Source organism: Lygodium microphyllum, chromosome 26, assembly GCF_053477565.2.
Source record: "Lygodium microphyllum isolate KBCC chromosome 26, Lygodium_microphyllum_v1.1.10, whole genome shotgun sequence".
In the NCBI taxonomy this organism is placed as follows: domain Eukaryota; kingdom Viridiplantae; phylum Streptophyta; class Polypodiopsida; order Schizaeales; family Lygodiaceae; genus Lygodium; species Lygodium microphyllum.
In genome coordinates, this window is record NC_141160.1 from 96,998,786 (window position 1) to 97,019,588 (window position 20,803).

Sequence of the window (20,803 nt, forward strand, 5' to 3'; positions counted from 1 at the left end):
CTCTTTCTCTTTTAAGTTTTTTTCTTCTCACTCTATTTTTTCTTTATATTTTCTCTCTCTATTTCACTACAAGGGAATGGGGCAATAGCGACGCCGATTAGTGACGCCGGATAATCGGCGTCGCTATATGCGTCGCTATTTGCGTCGCATTTTGCGACTGCGACGCAAATAGCGACGCCGTAGGGAAAAAAAGCGCGGCCGAAACCAGAGCGCCGTTTTCATTTTCTTTTCTTCGCCTTTTGAGAGCGAGAGTGAGGGAGAGAGCGAGGGAGAGAGCCAAGGCTTTGTGAGAGAAGAGGAGGAAGAGACTTGCCGCCGCCGCCGCTGCCGCCGTTGTTCGCGAAGGAGAGGAGCCCTTGTTGCAAAGAGAAGCCGCCCACACTCGCCATATCTCATTGGTGAGTCTCCCTCTCTCTTTCTTTTACTTGTTGAAGGTTTAAATCGTTCTCTTTTGTTTGTTTAGGAGAGGAAAATGAAAGAGAAGGAGAGGGAGAGAAAGAGAGGGAGAGTGCATTCTCTCTCTCTCTCTCCCTTTTGCTTGTTTAATGTTTAAATTACTTTCTTTTTTGCTTGTTTAGGAGAGGAAACGAGAGAGTAAGAGAGAGAGAGGGAGAGGGAGAGGGAAAGAAAGAGAAAGAGAAATAGAGGGAGAGGGAGAGGGAGGGGGAGGAAATAGGAGATGGAGAGAAAGAGAAAGAGAGGGAGAAGGAGGGAGAGTGCATTCTCTCTCTCCCTCCCTCTCCCTTTTGCTTGTTTAATGTTTGAATCACTTTATTTTTTGCTTGTTTAGGAGAGGAAATGAGAGAGAAAGAGAGTGAGAGGGAGAGGAAGGGGAAGGAAATGAGAGAGGGATAGAAAGAAAAAGAGAGGGAGAGTGCATTGTATCTCTCCCTCTCCCTTTTGCTTGGAGGATGTTTAAATCACTTTATTTTTTGCTTGTTTAGGAAATGAGAGAGAAAGAGAGATAGAGAGGGAGAGGGAGAAAAAGAGAAAGAGAGGGAGAGGGAGAGGGAGAGGGAGAGGGAGAGGGAGGGGAAGGAAATGAGAGAGGGAGAGAAAGAGGGAGGGGGAGGGAGAGGGAGGGAGGGAGGGAGAGGGAGAGGGAGAAAGAGGGAGGGAGAGGGAGAGGGAGGGGGAGGGGGAGGGAGGAAATGAGAGAGGGAGAGAAAGAGAACGAGAGGGAGAGGGAGAGGGAGAGGGTGAGAGAAAGAGAGGAAGAGAGGGAGAGGGAGAGAAAGAGAGGGAGAGGGAGGGGAAGGAAATTTAAGATAATATACGTATTGGTAATGGTATGCAATGTGCTTTGCATACGGCCACGTACTTCATCAAAATGAACCCAAAATTATTGTTATAGAAGAAGAAACCCTTAAATTGAGTATAGGATAATTTCTCTCAGGTCTTATGACTATGAGTAGAATTGATTGAAATAAATTTTATTACCATAGTTATAAAATTTCATAGATGGCGCGCATTAATTTTAAAATGGATTACTTATACTCAAAGCCGAGATATAACAAAAAATTATCTACCGGGACAAACAAATCGTTGAGCATGATACAAGGCCGAGATATAACATCGGAAAATCTCTCGACTACTATATACAATGCAAGGTTTATGGTCAACTTGCAACTTGACGTACATCTCCATAAAGCTATCCATTTAAGCCTCGTTTGCTATAATGTAGATAAGATGGCAAACGAAGAAGGTCCTATTGTTCAAGACCGCGAGTTGTATCTTAATCAGCGTGTCCCATATCCTTGCTCTCAATGCAAGTTGGCAATTAGACGAAAACGCCGATTGTCTATAGAACACGTACGACGATTTGGTAAGTTTCAATCTGAGATCATTGATCAGGCGATTGCAGATTTTCAGCAAATGGTAATTTGAAGTTAGCATTTTTCATGCATTGTACTCTCAAGCTAATTGAAAACCATACACAATAAGATTGGGTCATGTTGGCAAATTTTGTATCCAGGGGGGTGATGTCTCGACCCAAGGGGGAGTGCACCCTTTGCGGCCAATTAGAAGAGTTCGTGGACGTGCGATGGATGGATTGCAGGAGCCAATCGACCACTCGCAAAGCCCATCTATACCATCAATGCCAGAGGAGACAGACAACCTTCCCGACCTGCCTACAATCTTGGAGCCTGAGATGGAGGCAATGATTGATGCATTGATTCCCATGGATGTTGAGACATCTGACCCGCTTAGAGAGGAAGCATCCATACCATTATATGATGGGTGCCGAGTATCTCGGTTGAAGACATTGCTTGCACTCTTAAGTGTGCAAGCAAAATACGGTTGGAGCGATACGAGTGTGACTGAGTTATTCAAGTACCTTGCATACAGACTTCATTGTTTTTTTTAAAACAGTATTATTGCAAACATGGATGGATTTTTTAAGGTATTTTATGATTTTTTCAAGTTATTGAAATATCATATATTGCCACCTGCAAACACCATGCCTGAGCCTCGTGATGATGCACGACATGTTTTACGGAAGCTTGACATGGACTACAATAACATCCATGCATGTATCAACGACTGCATATTGTTTCGAGATGAATACGAGACTATGGAGACATGTCCAAGGTGTGGTGCTCACAAGTATCGACAGGACTTGCAAGGGCAGACCATCCCTCAAAAAGTCCTCAGACACTTTTCGCTCATCCCCCGCATAAACCACATGTTTCGCACGTCTGCCATGGCAAGCTTGACAACGTGGCATGTGCAGAATAGGTCCACGGATGGAGTGCAACGAATATCAGCAGATTCGCGCACATGGAGCCACATTGACTCTACCTTCCCAAGCTTTGCGCGAGAGCCAAGGAATCTTCGGCTCGGTCTCGCCATGGATGGTGTGAACCCATTTGGTCTGCGCTCGACTTCTTACAGTGTGTGGCCTATAGTGTTTGTCAACTACAACATTCCTCCATGGCTTTCTACGAAGAAAGGACATCTCATCCTTAGCTTGCTCATCCCAAGCCGCTACAAAGTAAAAAATATGGAAGTGTATCTTCGTCCATTAGTCGATGAGCTTAAGATTTTGTGGGAGGAGGGGGTCACGGTGCAAGATATGAGCAGACGCGATGGTCGGCGGTCAGCCAACATTCGAGCCATTCTCATGTGGACGATGCATGACTTTCCGGGATTGGGAGAGTGCTCAGGTGAGTAGACCTTTGTTCTCGCCGGTAATATCTATATTTTATTTCATTCAATCAAGTATTCACTAGGTCGTGGATCGCCTTGCAGGTCTCGTTACCTCAGGTTATCATGCATGTCCATTGTGTGGGCCACAGTTAGACTCCCGAAGGTCACAAGCCATGAAGAAGATGGTATATCAAGGACACGCCGCTTTCTTGCCGGAGAATCATGAACTCAGAGAAGGTTTTCTTGGACGATCTCCAGCACGTATGAACGCTGCAAGCTGGTACGAGCTGAAAATGGTAAACCCGGAATCACATCCAAATGGAATGCGACGGTTCTCAGTTTTCTACAAGTTGCCATATTGGACACACTTACAGGTCAACCACTTGTTGGATCCCATGCATATTTTCAAAAATGTGGGCAGCTTGCTATGGGACCACATCACAGGAAAGAGAGACACTATAGGGTCACGAATGGATTTAAAGGAGGTAGGTAAGATGGAGACGCTTTGGCCGCAGTCGAGTGCTAAAGGGGGAGTGTAGCTTCCTCGCGCTCCCTGGGTTTTGTCTACCAAAGAAGAGCGCATTGTGAAGCAAGTAATCAAGTCTATCCGCACTCCGACGGGTATGATGCGTTCTCTCAGGTCCGCATTTTCTAAAGATGACCAAATGTCTGGGCTAAAATCCCATGATTGGCATAAGATATGTCAGGTTTGTGAACAGAATGGATTTTAATTAGCGTGGACATTTTGAAATTTGAAAAGTGACCATTATTCTTAATGCTTTCTCATTTGTGGCAGTTTGTCCTACCGATCGCGATCGCGGGATGCCTAACTCTAGAAATTCGCGGGGCCATTTACAAGCTGTCGACTTTGGTGCAATGAAGCCGCTTTGTAAGTGTTTGTGAACATGTAATCTTCTATCCAAATCCCCGACAACCTCAATGGTGGTATATTATACCTTCAACTCCTCGAGGTGCGAGAGTATACGATCAAAGCGATGAGGTAGGTAAGATGAAGAAAATATGCAAATAGAGGGATCAAAATTACAAGGGGTGGAGGCCACCGCAAGCTTGGAGCCCGCATCGGCTAACAATGATGGAAATACAGAAGTCGTAGAATTTTTTGAGAACGAGGCAGACTCATTCTTTTGTGGTGACATGTCTATCAACCTTCCAGTGTATGCAGAGTTGTGTCAGGAGATTAACATGGGACCATAGAGTACTTCATTCTTGGAGAATTGTATTACTCAATTCGTTGTTTAGATCTTCCATAAAGGTAGATAAGATATGCATTTTAAGAGGGATTTTTCAAAAATGATTTATATTAATGTGCTTTGTATAGTTTAAATTGATTATTCTAACATTATTTTTTATCTGTGCAGGTATCGACATTTTCAGGATGAGTCGAGGGATGAGCGATGAGGAGTTTCAGGAGATGATGGCACGTATGTCTCCAGATCAGCTGTGAGATTCAGAGAGATAGCAGATCAGGAGCTGTCTCGTTCTTCGTTAGGGCGCTCTGCTAGATCAGCTTCAGCGCGATCAGATGCTTCAACTTCGAGCAGATGATCTCGACGCTCGCGACTTGGGCCAGAGGGAGGGATTGCGACTGCAGGAGGATCAGGGGGATGCTGCTGTGGAGACACGGACGCAGTGTCTCCGTCTCGTCGTTCAGCTGGAGCTCGGTCACCTCCAGGATTTGTCACACCTGTGGGGACGTCCACTCCAGTTACTTCGGCTTTTGCGTAGCCGTCGGCAGATGTCACGCCTTTTGGTGGCACTCCTTTTGGTGGCACCCCTTTGAGTGGCACTCCGGGAGAGGGTACCCTCGTCGGTACACCGGATGTACAGGGGTCTCCTGGATATGCCCACGAGCGTGGAAGGAGATGGGAGAGGGCCCATACAAGGCACACTCCTAGAGATTATGGATACCTAGTGGATGGCAGGTCAGGAGCCATCATCATGAATGATGAGGGGAGGAGGGTGATGGCTCGCATGAGGGAGTTGTGCCAACAAGTTTTTCGGCACAACGTCCTGGATCATTGGAGGAACATACCGGAGGGGAGCAAGGAGTACATAGTAGCATCCTTGCACGAGGAGTTCCCGGTGCCAGCCGCAGTGGATGGATTCTCTACGGACTGGATGATGGATTGCATGCGTGCATACATGTCACATAGACGATCCGACGCACGCAAGGCAATCAAGAGTGGGGCTCCAAAGCCCCAGTGGTTAGATGCAGATGACTGGTGCTGACTGAGGGAGGAGGCTACAAATTCGCCAAGACGTTGGAGTCAGCAACGGGAGGCGGCGAGGGCACGAATCGAGGCCGGATCGGTACATCATCTTAGGAGTGGCGGCCACAGGACATATTTGGAGGACTTTGTAAGTTTCTCTTTTGTTTTGCTTATTTGTTTTTTTGAGATATTCTTTGTACTGACAATCATATTTCTAACAGTTAGCATTTTGTTTTCTTTACAGCACTCCATTACAAATCGCGATCCGCAGGGCCTTGAGACTCGATATGCAGAGAGGCACGGTCTCAGATCATTGATCGACCGATTGTATAGACGCGGCGGCCCAGTAAGTCACTCATCTTTCTTGTCAGTAGTTACCATGAGATATTTGAATGCATTATTGTATGGTGGATTGATATGTTGTTTCTTTTTCTGCAGAATCCGTTTGATGCTCCTTTGCAGCGGGAAGAGCTTTCGGGGGACGACGATTTGTAGCTCGCCCTTGGATCCTTAGAGCTCACATACCTTTAGTTTTTAGTCGTCCGATCTATGTAGACATTTTCTATGTATTAGTGATATTGTTTTATGATTGTACCAATCGCATTTTATGCGATATCATATATTTATTTTATCTATCAGTTTTATGATTTCAGTATACATTCTTTTTGTTTGCAAACGCTTTGTATGCAGCAGTGCAGCAACTATTTTGTATGGCTCTCATACAGCACACAGTGCTATATGTGGCAGGGCAGCTTGCTGTCCTGCTACAAATTTTTTTTTCTCTATTACCGTCGCTATTTGCGTCGCAAATTTACTGCACACATCGCTATTGTCGTCGCTATCAGCGTCGCAAATTCTCTGTAACCGTCGCTATATAGCGACGCATATAGCGATGATTCTATGGCGTCGTCAATAACGACGCTTTTTGCGACGACGGGGGCAAATTTTGTTGTTTGTATTTTCGTCGCTTTAAACGTCGCTATAAGGTCTATATCTTGTAGTGTTTTTCGCTTTCCTCTTTCCTTTTCTCTCATCCTATTTTCTCTCTCATTCAAATTATATATTTCCTCTCTAAGTCAAAAATTATATCAAAAAATGTTTAATTTAAAAAAATATTTTTCTCTTTCTCCCTCTCTCTCCATCTGTTTCTCTTTTCTTCTTTTTCTTTTTTTTATCATTCTTCTTATTCTTCTATCTCCCTCTCAAGTGTATGAAAAACTATGTGCAAAAAAATATTTAATTTAAAAAGGTTTAAATTAAAAAGTTTAGTTTAACTAAGAGAGAACCTAGGCTTAACATATGAGACAGAGGGAGGGAAGAAAAATGTTTAATTTTAAAAAGACTATTCTCTTTCCTCTTTTTTCATCTTCTCTTTCTTCTTTTTCTCTCTCTCCCTTAATTTAAAAAAAAATATTTTAAAAATTTAATTTAAAATTTTTTTAATTGAAAAATTTAACCTAACTATAAGAGAGAGAGAGAAAGAGAGAGAGGAGGAGGGAGAGAGGGGGGAGGAGGAATTTAATTGGAAAGGAGAGTGAGAAAAGAAAGAGAGATTATACGTGAGAGAGAGGGAAGAGAAAGAAAAATATTTAATTTAAAAATAATATTTTATTTCATCTTTCCCCCATTTTTATCTTTTTCTCTTTCTTCTTATTTTTTATCATTTTTCATCATCATCATCTTCTCTCTCTCTCTCTCTCTTAAATTTAAAAAATTTTAAAATATCTAATTAAAAGAAAAAATTAATTTAAAAAGTTCAACCTAATAGAGAGAGACAGACAGAGAAAGAACCTAGGTCCTACACGTGAAAAAGAGGGGAGAATGGGGGGAAGAGAGGGGAGAAGGGGGGATGAATTTAATTAAAAAGGGGAAGGGAAAAAGAAAGAGAGAGATTATAACTAAGAGAGGGGAGGGGGTTTTAATTAGAGAGAGAGAGAGAGAGAGAGAGAGAGAGAGAGAGAGAGAGAGAGAGAGAGAGAGAGAGAGAGTGTGTGTGTGTGTGTGTGTGTGTGTGTGTGTGTGGACCCTACAATGAGAGAGAAAAAATAGGAAGGAAAGAGAGAGAGAGAGAGAGGGGGGGGAGACCTTTTAATTAAAAAGTGAAGGGGCATGAGAAAATGAGAGATTACTTAAGAGAGAAAGGAAGGGGAAGGGGTTTTAATTAAAAAGGGAGGTTTGGAAAAGGTTATAGGTTTTAGAAGCCCTCTAAAAGTTCAAGCCTTTCCAAACCTACAACCAAAATAATATAGTAGTAAGATTATGCTAAATCAAGCTTTTCCCTTTTAAGAAGTCACATTCACTACAAGGATATCAAGCCATAGCGACGTCGATTAGCGACGACAAATAGCGGTATCGTTATTTGCAACACAAATAGCGACCCAGAGAAAAAAAAACGAGAGCCAAAACCCGAACGCGTTTCATTTCGCGCATTCACGAAAGATTTTTAGAGAGAGAGAGAGAGAGAGAGAGAGAGAGAGACCGTTTTACTGAGAGGGAGAGAAAGAGAGAAAGAAGGCTTCTCATTGCCGCCGTCGTTCACAAAGAAGAGGAGGAGGTGTACGGAGGGCGAAGAGGAGCCGCCGTCACAAAGAAAAGCCGCCAAACCCTTCTTCAAGTCTTTACGGTGAGTGCATTCTCTCTCTCTTTTACTTGTTTTTTGTATAATTTGTGTATATTGAGAGAGAGAGAGAGAGAGAGAGAGAGAGGTAGGGAGAGGGAGAGGAAGGGAGAGGAAATGAGGGAGGGAGAGGGAGGGAGAGAGAGAGAGAGAGAGAGAGAGAAAGAGAGGGAGAGGGAGGGGGAGGAAATGAGAGAGAGAGGGAGGGAGGGAGAGTGCATTCTCTCTCTCTTTTACTTGTTTTTTGTATAATTTATGTATATTGAGAGAGGGAGAGGAAATGGGAGAGGGAGGGGGAGGGGGAGGAAATGAGAGAGTGAGAGGGAGGGAAGGAGAGAGAAAGAGAGGGAGAGGGAGAGCGAGAGGGAAGATATGGGAAAGGAAGAGGGAGGGAGAGGAAATGAGAGAGGGAGAGGGGGAGAGGGAGAGGGAGAGGGAGAGAGAGAGAGAGAAAGAGAGGGAGAGGGAGAGGAGGGAGGAAATGCGAAAAGAAGAGGGAGAAAGAGTGTAACGTGTCCCCCTATCCACTTGTAGGACACGTCTTAACAGCCCATCGGGAAGAGAGTCTAGAAAACGCCACCCGGCACTCCCAAGGAATGACACGGGGTTTGCGATCTAGGAATTCCCGAGTCTGCCATGAAGGGAAGCATTCCGACCGTTCCCACTTAGAACCGACCTAAATTAGGGTTTCCCTAATGGTCAAGTTCCTAGAAGGTAGCTAGCGTCGAGCCCCAAACGAACCACTTTGCGTGGAAACATCAGGGTCGAAGGGGATTTATACTGCACTTGGTTCAAGGAGAATGGGAAACGAGAGGGACGCGAAGCTCGACCTCTTTGCCCGTAAGGCATAGTCCCATTCCGTTCCCCTAAAACAACACAAATCGTGACTTTAGCTCTATAGATTCTAGATCATTGTTACCTCGCTGTCAAATTCTTTGAGAAAAGTTCCCAGCCAATCGGGACTACCCTTCCGTAGGACGGACCCAGGGTCACATCCACCACACTTTCCTCGGGTTGCTTTAGTTATCTAATTACCTACCACATTTAGTTTGACAAGCAAAAACAGCTTCCTTAATTAGCCAATTAATCACTGGTTCCTTCACATAACTTAAGCACTGACACAGAAAAACAATGTCAAGCAAATTCCTTTTCAACATTTGATCTTTATTTATCAGTCTTTGTAATACATCAAATATCCAGCCCGAAGGCTATTCCAGCAATCCTCAGGGATCGCTATTCCAAGTTCTGCCCGTTGACTAGTATGCAGGCCTCGAGATCCCATCTCAAGTCACGTCGGCCTCTTGTGCAGGATCCGAAGGTAAGAGATTTATGGCCAGAGCCTCCCCTGGCACCCAAGCGTCCTCCTGCTCCAAGTAGCACCCACAGAGAGACCTCTCGCGGTGGGTTCGGTCCACGTACTCGTCACGGCTAACAACCTCCTTGGATAGGGTCAGGCAAACATTCGGAGGTAACTGGTACTGACTCTCCCTCCAGGATTTTAACTTGAAGCATTAAACTTTAGTTGCTTTCCCTGAATTAGTTCTTTGAGCAAATAAGTACAAATAGTACACCTAAGTGTAAAATTAAGAGCATTCCAGTGGTCATTTGTACGGCCAACTGCCAAGGTGTGATTCCTTCTCCCCGAATGCTTCCAACATTCGATCCTGGATCAATCACGACTTCGTAAGATCCCAAGGGTTTCGTAAGCTGAGTTGCTTGCTTACCCCATTTCCTTGGGTTAGGGTTTATACCCTGTTGACCCAACTTGTCAATACCTTAGGTTTCCTTATATTAAGGTCAATAATTCCTGGGCAACCTTGTCCACCTAATTTGGTTGTTCAACTGCTTTCTTGGCAATTCGTAACTCTTCTAGCTTGGCAAATCAGTCCCAAGGAAGGGTGATGTAGTAGGATGACCACTCACCCTCTAGAAAATTAGACTTGTACTTAGAACTCGCCAAACTTGGTCTAAGGAGTGGCAATACTATTTTGTGATTTGGACACAAGACCATACGACGTTGCAGCTTGTTGCATGAGATAGGTATCAACACCTAACTTGTGGGATTATTTTCTCATCCACACGGTATTCCTTGGTCACGAATACCTTTGATCAAGATAAGGGCTTGGGAGTCTTATTGACCCAATCCAAAACCTTGACCCTACGAGGTTGATAGTCATTTTGACCCTAGGGTTTCTAAATTCCTTACGGAGGTCTAGTATTTGGTCAACTAATCCTGAGGGTAGGAATCCTAGATCATTCTTGCACGGCGATTAGATAATCCTAACATTTCCTTGGTCACGAATACCTTTGATCAAGATAAGGGCTTGGTAGTTTTATTGACCCAATCCAAAACCTTGACCCTACGAGGTTGATAGTCATTTTGGCCCTATGGTTCCTAAATTCCTTGCGGAGGTCTAGTATTTGGTCAACTAATCCTGAGGGTAGGAATCCTAGATCATTCTTGCACGGCGATTAGATAATCCTAACATTTCGTGGATATGGGTAGAACCCTTAAGATTGGAAGTATTAAGTTGGCATCCCAAGTCCGATACTAGGCATAATTTTATCATAGCTTAACCCTACCTAGCACATTGAGGTGATCGTCATATGCTAACTAATCATACCCTTATGATTCTCATGTAAGTTACTCAATTATACGCAAATTCCTTAGTTGATCTAACCAACCCATAATTTAAGATGATCTTTCCTTTTAAAGATGCAAATACTTTCTTCTAAGTTTACAAGTACTTTCCCCTAAAAGATGTAAGTAACTACAAGATAGGTGAGATGCATCATTCCATGCGAATATGAAAATTCAAGACCATAGACCTCTTTGCAACTATAGGATCCATAGTTATCTTTTCTTTTCCTTGCCTTATGTGATGTTGATTTACATTCAGAACTATTCTTATAAACCCTAAGTTTAATGCAACGAAATCAAAGCTTTAATATTTTTAATGAAGATGTATTCAAACTTTGATAAAGAACTTCATGCACAAGCGAATACCATGAGTCCATCATTAATTTAATCCTTCCTTTATCACTTAACCCGACCTAAAATGTAGCTATCTTCGCATGCAATTTGCAAAGTTCATAATTCCTTTCCATGCATTGCGACTATTTGGACATCATTTAATGGGCGTCTACGATTATCTTATACACGAATCACAACTAGGAAATTAATACATAAGTGCATTATGTGTTATATGCCATGTCCTTTGTGCGATGCAACAAGGATGCCTTTGCACAAATCCATGTTTCAACTTATGCGACTATCCTTGACCATGAAGATGTAAGCAAATACAAGTACTCATGATGCGACTAAACTTTGTAAATTGAACGATTACATAAATTTTACGATGCATTGAAGTTTTCGTATATTAAAACTTGCATTATGCATCCTTTCCATGCGGGAATAATATTCGGAACCTGGTCATTCTTTATCGGGGCGTTGTCCACTCTCGTACTTTGGGTGGAAGCTCCCACGTATGCTCCTCTCGCCTTTTATTTAGGAGCCATTGATGCAGTACATTTTGCCTCAGCAACTCTCCCTTGGTCCACTTACGCGTTTCAAAGTCACTCTGTCCGAGATCTCCTCTTCCGCGTAGGACACAGCCTTGCAAGACACGGTTTTAAGAAAAACCAGAGACACGGGGTGAACAAGGTCTAGGGAAGCTTCAATAGAAGCTTCCAAGCTTCTGTACTCAGGCAGATGACATGGATGGGGAGATGATTGGGTGGAGATGATGATGGAGAGGATAATGGCGAGGATGATGACGATGATGATGATGATGGTGGTGATGATAATGATGGGGGCAGAGGCGATGACGGCACGACGGGCAGCAACACCCTTTTTTTCTTCCTCCTCTCCCCTCAAGCTTGGGAGGGGGGTTCATATAGTTTGAAGGGGGGGTAGCCACACAAGTGGCGGGCTGCAAGTCCTTAGAGGAATCGAGATGTCCTCATCTCGAGAAGATCTGGGGGTATTGTTGGTTGAGAGTACTTTCATCCATCCAAGTGGCATCCTCTTCAGGGTAATCTTTCCATTGGATGAGGTATTCTCTCAAGGTTTTGGATCTCAAATGCCTCTCCCTAACATCTAAGATCCTGTCAGGCCGTAGCTCAAGGACTCCTTGGCTCGGCATTACAACTTGTTGATCATCAAGCACGTGACTAGGGTTAAGCACATACTTTTTCAATAGACTGATATGGAATACATTATGAACTTTTAGGTTTTCAGGGAGTGGCAATCTGTAAGCATTAGTCCCTAGGCACTTGCGAATATTGTAGGGCCCACAGTACCTTGGACTTAGCTTTTTGCATTCACCCAAGGATAGGGAACTCTTCTTTAGATGTACGCGAATGAAGATCATAACACCTTCAACGAAGGATCTGTCTTGATATTTCAGGTCTGCATAAGCCTTCTGTCTGTCCTTGGCAGCTTGGATGTCCTGTCTTATTGATTTGATTTGGTCATCCATGTCTTCCAGCATCTGCTTTGAAGCTTTAACCCTCAAGGTTGAATCCGAAAAGCTCAAAGGACTATGACAATTGTGCCCATACAATGCTTGAAAAGGGATCATCTGAATTCTTTGTTGGTAAGAAGCATTGTAGGCAAACTCGACTAGTAAATTTTGAATCCACTTTTTGGGTTCGTGACAACAGTGTGCCCTAAGCATATCTTCAATGACTTGGTTGACTCGTTACGTTTGACCATCGGTTTGGGGATGGTAAGCTGTACTGAAATAGAGTTGAGTCCCAATGGCCTCGAAGATAGCCCTCCAGAAGTGTGATGTGAAGAGAGAGTCACGATCACTAATGATTCTTCTAAGTAACCCATGTAGTTTGAATATTTCCTTGATGAATAACCTTGCAATGTCTAAGGCTTTATAGTTTGTCTTAACAGGAATAAGATGTGCAACCTTGGTGAGCATATCTACCACTACCATAATGGAGTTGTATCCTCCTTGAACTTGGGGCAGGCCAATAACAAAGTCCATACTAATGAATTTCCATTTCATTTGGGAAATGTCAAGTGGTTATAATTTCCCTGGCATCTTGACATGTTCGGCCTTAATGCATTGACAAGACAAACATTCCGTGACATATTTGAGAACGTCACCTTTGAGCTTATCCCAATGATAGCTCTTCCTGACCACGTTAAGGGTCTTGGCATAGCCAGGATGTCCTGAGAAAGGGGAGTCATGGGCTTCCCAAAGTATCTTCTGCCTGAGTGCTTGGCTTGCCGGGATACATAATCTTGTCCTATAGTAGACAAGTCCATTATTGATAGAGAATTCTTAATACTTTGTTTTTTTGAATGTTGCACTCAAATACAAGTTCTTCTCTTTGAGTGTAGAAGGGTACTTGTGCTTGAGCTTGTTGTTGTGTACAAGGCTTAAAGACTCAAACCATCTATCACATGGTTGGCACTAATGTTTTTTTTCCCACAAACATCTCTCTTGAAAACTTAATCATGATCTAGCGATTGAGTTACCCTTACTTTCACTCTACACAAAATCAATTTTAGGCTATAAGATCTCAACTTTTATGCCAAATTTTCATATGTTAAGCCATCATTGTGTCTTTTGGAGTCCACACATGACCCCGTTTTTTCCTTGGTTTGTTTGGGCCCCATATTTTTAGACAAAAAGTGAAAGTTTGTGTCCAAAAGAAAACATTGATGGTTGCATCCATAGTTGAGAAGGTTCTCGTGCTCTTTATTATGGGTGAAGACATTCCAAAGTTTGAGCTCTTTTGCACATCAACCTGTTATCTAACCAGTACTTGCTCAAATAATGTGCATATAGATCACCATCATGGAGGCTTGTTATGCAAAATCTCTACACATTGACCATAGATCTGATTCATAGTAATTCAAAATGTTCATGCCTGCTTATGCTCCTAGGACTGTGTTAAGTATGCTTGCTTAACTAATGTCTCCCCCGGTCCCCTCTCATAATTGGAGGGACTCTTTAAGCTTTAGTCAATATTTGTGGCCAATATTTGATGCACGCAACTAGAATAGGTAGAGTCTCTTATAAATGTTTTACTTCTATACATAATGGTCACAGTAAAATAATCGACAATAGAAAGACTTGATATTGCATTAAGTACTTGATCATTAAGAAACAATTGTGCATTCCTAAGGTTTAAATGTTTTCACTGGACTGAATGGCTGACATCTGTATTTGATGTTTTCAAATATTTTTTGAGTGTGCTATAAGTACATTAAACACTAATGTTGGCTTTATCAAAGAAACTAAATAAAACACAAAATAAGAACTTGAGATGCCATTAATTGTAGATACATAATAAAATGTATTTGAAAATAAACAAATTTCCCTTTTAGCATTCATAAATCAAGATGCACTCATAGGAAGGAGCCTGGCTAAGCATAATCCTTTACATCTATCAACACTTTAGATACAAATAGATGGCATAATTCTTTTTCTCTTTTCTTCAAATTGCTTTATTAAACTTTGCAAATTAGAAATTGAAAATTAGTCTCTTTGTATAAGCTAAAAGCTCATATTTACTTGATAGTTAGCGTGTTATTTGTTTTTATTGGAACCTCGTATGACTTTAGTTCACAAGAGGCCTTAAAGGAACTTTTTTATTTTAAGACTATTGTTTACTCTAGTTGGAACCCCTATATGACTTTTAGTTCATGGGAGGTCTATCAAAGGAAACTTGAGGTTTTAAAATGCACGGAAAAACAATACGGGAGAATGCAATTATGGACTCCATTTCCTTTTAAGTGTTTAAAATGTGACAAATATAAAAGAAACTAACAATTGATAAAAATAGGGGTCACAAAGGAAGCAACGAATATGAAAAAAGACTAAGCTTAAATACAAGGCATATTCGGTGTTATATTTTCCTCCTATCTGGGGCCTCTCCACTTGTATGCCATTTAGATTTCAAGTGTTCCCCGCTATCTTGGAATGTTCTAGATGCCATTGGTTGGTAAACAAACGATAGAGACTTGGAATTGAAGAATTTGACTTGGATGGCACCTCCAAATGGCTCAAACACTTTTAAACATATGTTTGGTATAACAATGATAGAGACTTGGAATTGAAGGCACCTCCAGCTCAAACACTTTTAAACATATGTTTAATACATCAATACAAATTCCTTTGTTTGTATTTTATGAGGGAGAGGAGAATGATTGGAAAACATGTCACCTCATATTTATGATTGAAATACATTCAAACTAAATGTTAGCCAATCAAATACGAAATAGAATTTCCTTAAAAATGAAGTGTGTGATGGGATATTGTTTCCATAAAATCTATTTTATAAATTATTGAGAGCTTTGCTTGAGGTTCTGAACCAACTAAAAGGTTCCCAAGCCTATGTGGCACAACAAGGAGTTTGGTATTCAAGAAATAAATATGGTTCTTGAAGGGTGAGTGAAGGTTACATTTATTTTCTATCATCCCCCCTACCCAATTGAAGACACACACACACACACACACACACTCTCTCTCTCTCTCTCTCTCTCTCTCTCTCTCTCTCTCTCTCTCTCTCTCTCTCTCTCAATCAATCAATCAATCAATCAATCAAATGGTTCTTGAAGGGTGAGTGAAGGTTATATTTATTTTCTATCATCCCCCCTACCCAATTGAAGACACGTACATACGCATACTCTCTCTCTCTCTCTCACTCTCATAATCAATAACTAATAATATATGTTCATGATTATACATATATAATACATTTAATTAAAATATAATTAAACATATACTCTCATCATTTTTATTTTCTCTCATTTCTTTTTCTCCCTATTGTATCTCATCTTACTTTACCTCATATTTGTGTATATGTACACGTGCATGCGCGCGCGCACGTGTGTGTGTGTGTGTGTGTGTGTGTGTGTGTGTGTGTGTTCTATTAGATAGGAAAAATGATAGAAAATAAATATAACCCTTACTCACCTTTCAAGAAAGAGATATCTTTATTTCTTAAATACTAAACTCCTCCTCCTTGTGCCACATAGTATTGGGAGCCTTTTGATTGGCTTGGGATCCCCAAGGCAAAGCTCTCAATAATGTATAGAGTAAATAGGATATGATCATGGAAAGGGAAAAGGTGAGTCTTTGAAAAATTGTATGAGAGAGAGATTAATTTCTTTTTTAATTAGACATATGAAATGATACAATATCTTAATGATTGAACATGTGTATACAATGAGTATATACTCTAAAAACATCCATAAATACATACACACTATTAAAAAAGAATTGAATTTATTTTTTAATTAAACATTATGGGATAGAATAATAATTTTGATGATTGAATATGCTCGTGCAATGTGTACATAGTCTAAAAAGTTATAAGCAATATATGCACACATAGACATATACATGTGTACACATATATATGAATATACACACACATATATTCATATATGCAAACATGCTCATATACACATACATATATGTAAGTGAAAGAAAAAATGGACAGAGAGAGAAGAGGGGAGAGAATGGATACACACTTAAAAATATGCACACACACACACACACACACATGTAATGTATACAAATATGTGCATGCACATGTATACACATACACACATATGAGATGAAGAAAGATAAGATACAACAGGAAGAAAAAGAAAGGAGAGAAAATAAAAATGATGAGAGGGAGAGAGAGGATACATATTTACGACACCACACAAATAGGTACACATATATATATATATCACACACACACACACACACACACACTCTCTCTCTCTCTCTCTCTCTCTCTCTCTCTCTCTCTCTCTCTCTCTCTCTCTCTCTCTCTCTCTCTCTCTCTCTCTCTCTCTCTCTCTCTCTCTCTCTCTCTCTCTCTCTCTCTCTCTCTCTCTCTCTCTCATGTACATGTGTGTGTGTATGTGTGTGCACATACACATATAAAGGATAGAAAAAAAAGAACAGAAAAAAGAGGAAAATGTGTATGTTTATGCATGTATATCATTCATACACATACACACCTATGTGCACACACACACACACACACACACATTGATTACGTAATAATTACTGACTATTAATTGTTATTTTGTAAATTATATTTACATACAATCAAAGTGAATAAGTATAGTTAATATTTATATTATATATCAACATTTAATTATTATGAATAATTAATATTTAATTATTATTTATATTAATTAAATTACAATATATATGCTTGTAATTATATATATTATTATATTTAATATATATAATGATAAATAAAAATAATGATATATATGATATAATTATATAGTAATTTAATAAATTATATATTTATTATAATTATTAATAAAAGATATATAATATATAATAATTAATAATTAATAATTAATAAATAAGTTAATGTATATATGTATTATGTATATACATTAATATATAATTATAATATATAATATTAATTAATATATTATTATTTTGAGTAATAATCTATATATATACATATATTATTTATACTTATAATAATTGTAACATATGTACTATAATTACTAGTACTTTCATATAATTGATTGGATATTAATAATTGTAGTAAAATATACTTCTATTTTAATTAACATATTATACATATATAATCATGCACATATGTTATTAGTTATTAATTATGTGAGAGAGAGAGAGAGAGAGAGAGAGAGAGAGAGAGAGAGAGAGAGAGAGAGAGAGAGAGAGAGAGAGAGAGAGAGAGAGAGAGAGAGAGGAGTGATTCTCAATATAGTTTATGGATTGTCAAATTTATATGATATTATTGGCTCAGTGTGTGAGGATACTATGCATGCCATGATAGGCTCAATGTGAATAGAAGGCACCATTAAATGTGTCTGTCTTGAGAAACTTTGAGAAATGGTCACATAAGGTTTTGTTAGAGATAGTTTAGGCTTGATCCCATTAATATTGGTCTTTCACTCCATATACATTAGTGAGTGCCACATCCCCATACCAAAACTTTTGAAGTTCAAATTATGTTTCTTATATCAAGCTCTTTGGAACCCTCTTACCACATGAAATATGCTTCCAAACCCTAGGAGAACACCAATGTCAAGTGCTATGAGAATCTTGGCAGGGAGCACCTAGTAGTGTTGAAACAAGATAGACCATGCAACCACCTCAAATACACAAGGGAGGTCCACATAATGCTTATTTTTTCAAAGCAAGATTATCCATTCTCACTCCAGTCCATCTCTATCAGGGTGGAAAAGAGTGTTATGACATCAATAGGGATTGTCTCTCTCTCTCTCTCTCTCTCTCTCTCTCTCTCTCTCTCTCTCTCTCTCTCTCTCTCTCTCTCTCTCTCTCTCTCTCTCTCTCTCTCTCTCTCTCTCTCTCAGGTCTTTAGACATGAGCCTCTGTCTCATAGGCCATGTTAGCCTTTTGCCCGCATTAGTCTCTCTCAAATATAGTCATTTCTTGTAAATTAAGAGTCCATATATTCTAGAATAAACTTTGAACCATATTAAATAAAACATAACAAAATTTATCACAAAAGAAAAATCTAAAAAGTTTTTTTTTTTTTTTTTGGTTTGGAAACCCCAAAATAATGTTGCCACCCATAGATTATAATCTACCATTCATATTTAGCATGTGTCACCCATAATTCAAATCTAGCATTAATCTCTAATAATATATCAAAAAATTTGGAAGAATTAATATCTAAATGAACCTTTTCTTATGCATGGATGTAAAGTTATGTTTAGGTGAACCCTTCACAACTAGTTTTAAAAAGTACATCATTGATTATGCTTATTGAGTACTTCCATTCTAGGAAACATAGCCAAATTTAAGTCCTTGATGGCTTTTGAAGCATTCATATCCATTTAAGAATTGATTCATCACTTCCTCTTTGTTCTTGTGAGTAAAAAAATATTAAAGAAAAATAGGGATACATAGTGAAATATTATCTCTTGATAAAACGCTTATGATGTAAGGTACATAACAATACAATGTAGAGCACTATCATACACAACACTCTAGTTCAATAGAGGACCCTAGAATAGTGCAAAAAGTAGACGAAGAAGTCCAAGAGACAAAAGAGGTCAAGATGCCTTCAGTTTTGGATGAACCAATAATGCAATCCATTTTGGAAGTAAGAAGGGAAATGAAAATGGGTGTCACCCATTTCCAAGCCAACTAGAAAAACTAGTTTTGCATGCTTTTGGATGGAATGGTGGTAGTACCTTACGGGTTGATTAATGAATTCCATTATATACAAAAGAAGTATAAACAATGGATCAAGAAAATAAAGGTTTCCTTCACCAATGGTTCTTGTAGCCTTGATCTATCTTTCTCAAGAAAGATGATGACGTGTCATGCCAACAAGCACTTTACAAACGAAGAACATTAGATGATCCTTATTTTGTGACATTCTTGGATGTATCCTTAGAAGATGAATCCTTGAGTCAAGAAGTGATTATCCCTAAAACAAACATCCCTTATACCATTTTAGCATCCAAAAGTATTAGAGGAATTATAGTCAAAGCAAGAAGAAGTTAGTTCTAGTGGAGCATCTAAAGAAGAGGCAACTCCCTTGAAGGAGTTTGACCTATACCCAAAAGCTATTCAAGGCACATTCATAAGAGAAGTGGAAGGTGAAAAGCAATTGCTCTTTGTTGATGCAAATGGGACTGAGCATCATCTTAAAGTGGGTAGTCATCTTCTTGATGAGAGTTATCAACCCTTGACCTATTGAAAGAAAACTTGGATATGTTTGCTTGGCCTTAGAAGGATTTGAAGGGGATTGAGCCCACTATGTATGAGCACCACATTGATTTAGAGTCTGATGCTAAGCTAGTATGACGATGTTAGAGGCGTTTGAATCCTAAGTATTCTACCTTGGTCAAAACAAAGTTGTTGAAGCTTTTAGAAACTAAGTTTATTCATCCAATGGGTGCCAAGAGTGAATGGGTTTTACCTATCATGGTCATACCTAAGAGGAATGGAAAGATTGTAGACTTCCAAAAGCTGAATTCCAAGACGAAGAAAGATCATTTCTCTATTCCTTTCAAAGACCGATTATTGGACATAATGGTAGGATATGAGATGTACTCTCTATTGGATAGAATCAATGGACACAATCAGGTGCAAAGATTGTTGAAGAAGATAAGTTTAAGATGACCTTCACCACTGAATGGAGAACCTATACCTACAGAGTGATGTCATTTAAGCTCTATAACACCCTAGCCACCTTTTAGCAAGAGTGATGATGGCTACTAAGCCTCCCTTTTTCCTCAACAAAATACACATCGACATTAAAACCTCCCCCCTCTCTCCCCATGGAAAATCCCTTGTAAGCTTCTTGTCTTCTCAACACACTCTGGTATCCAAACACCCCTCATGTAACCCCCCACTAAGCCCCCATCCCCCTCTACAGGCTTCTCCCCCCGCCCCCCCAAAAAAAAACCCAATGACCGCCACACCAATTATGGAAAAGAAAAGAACTCTCATGTACTAGTTGATCATCTATTGCAGATCCCTCAAAGTGACAAAGAGGAGCATGATGATCTAGATCTTTCTAATGCTTTTTTTATTTCTAATCAAAATGATTACCTCCATGGTATGCCAAAAGAAGAAGATTCTGTTGGCATTAGCCCCCTACACCTCACTAGGTGGCGATGTGAAGCTTGTCAACAAATAGAAAAGCCCACTAAAACTAGTGCCATGCCATTGCAACCTATCCTTCCCTTGCACATGTTCAAGAAATAGGGCATTGACTTCATCACACCTACGGACCCTCCCATCTGAAGAAAGTAAAAAAATATCTTAGTATGTATTGACTATGTGATAAAGTGTGAGAGGCCAAAACTCTT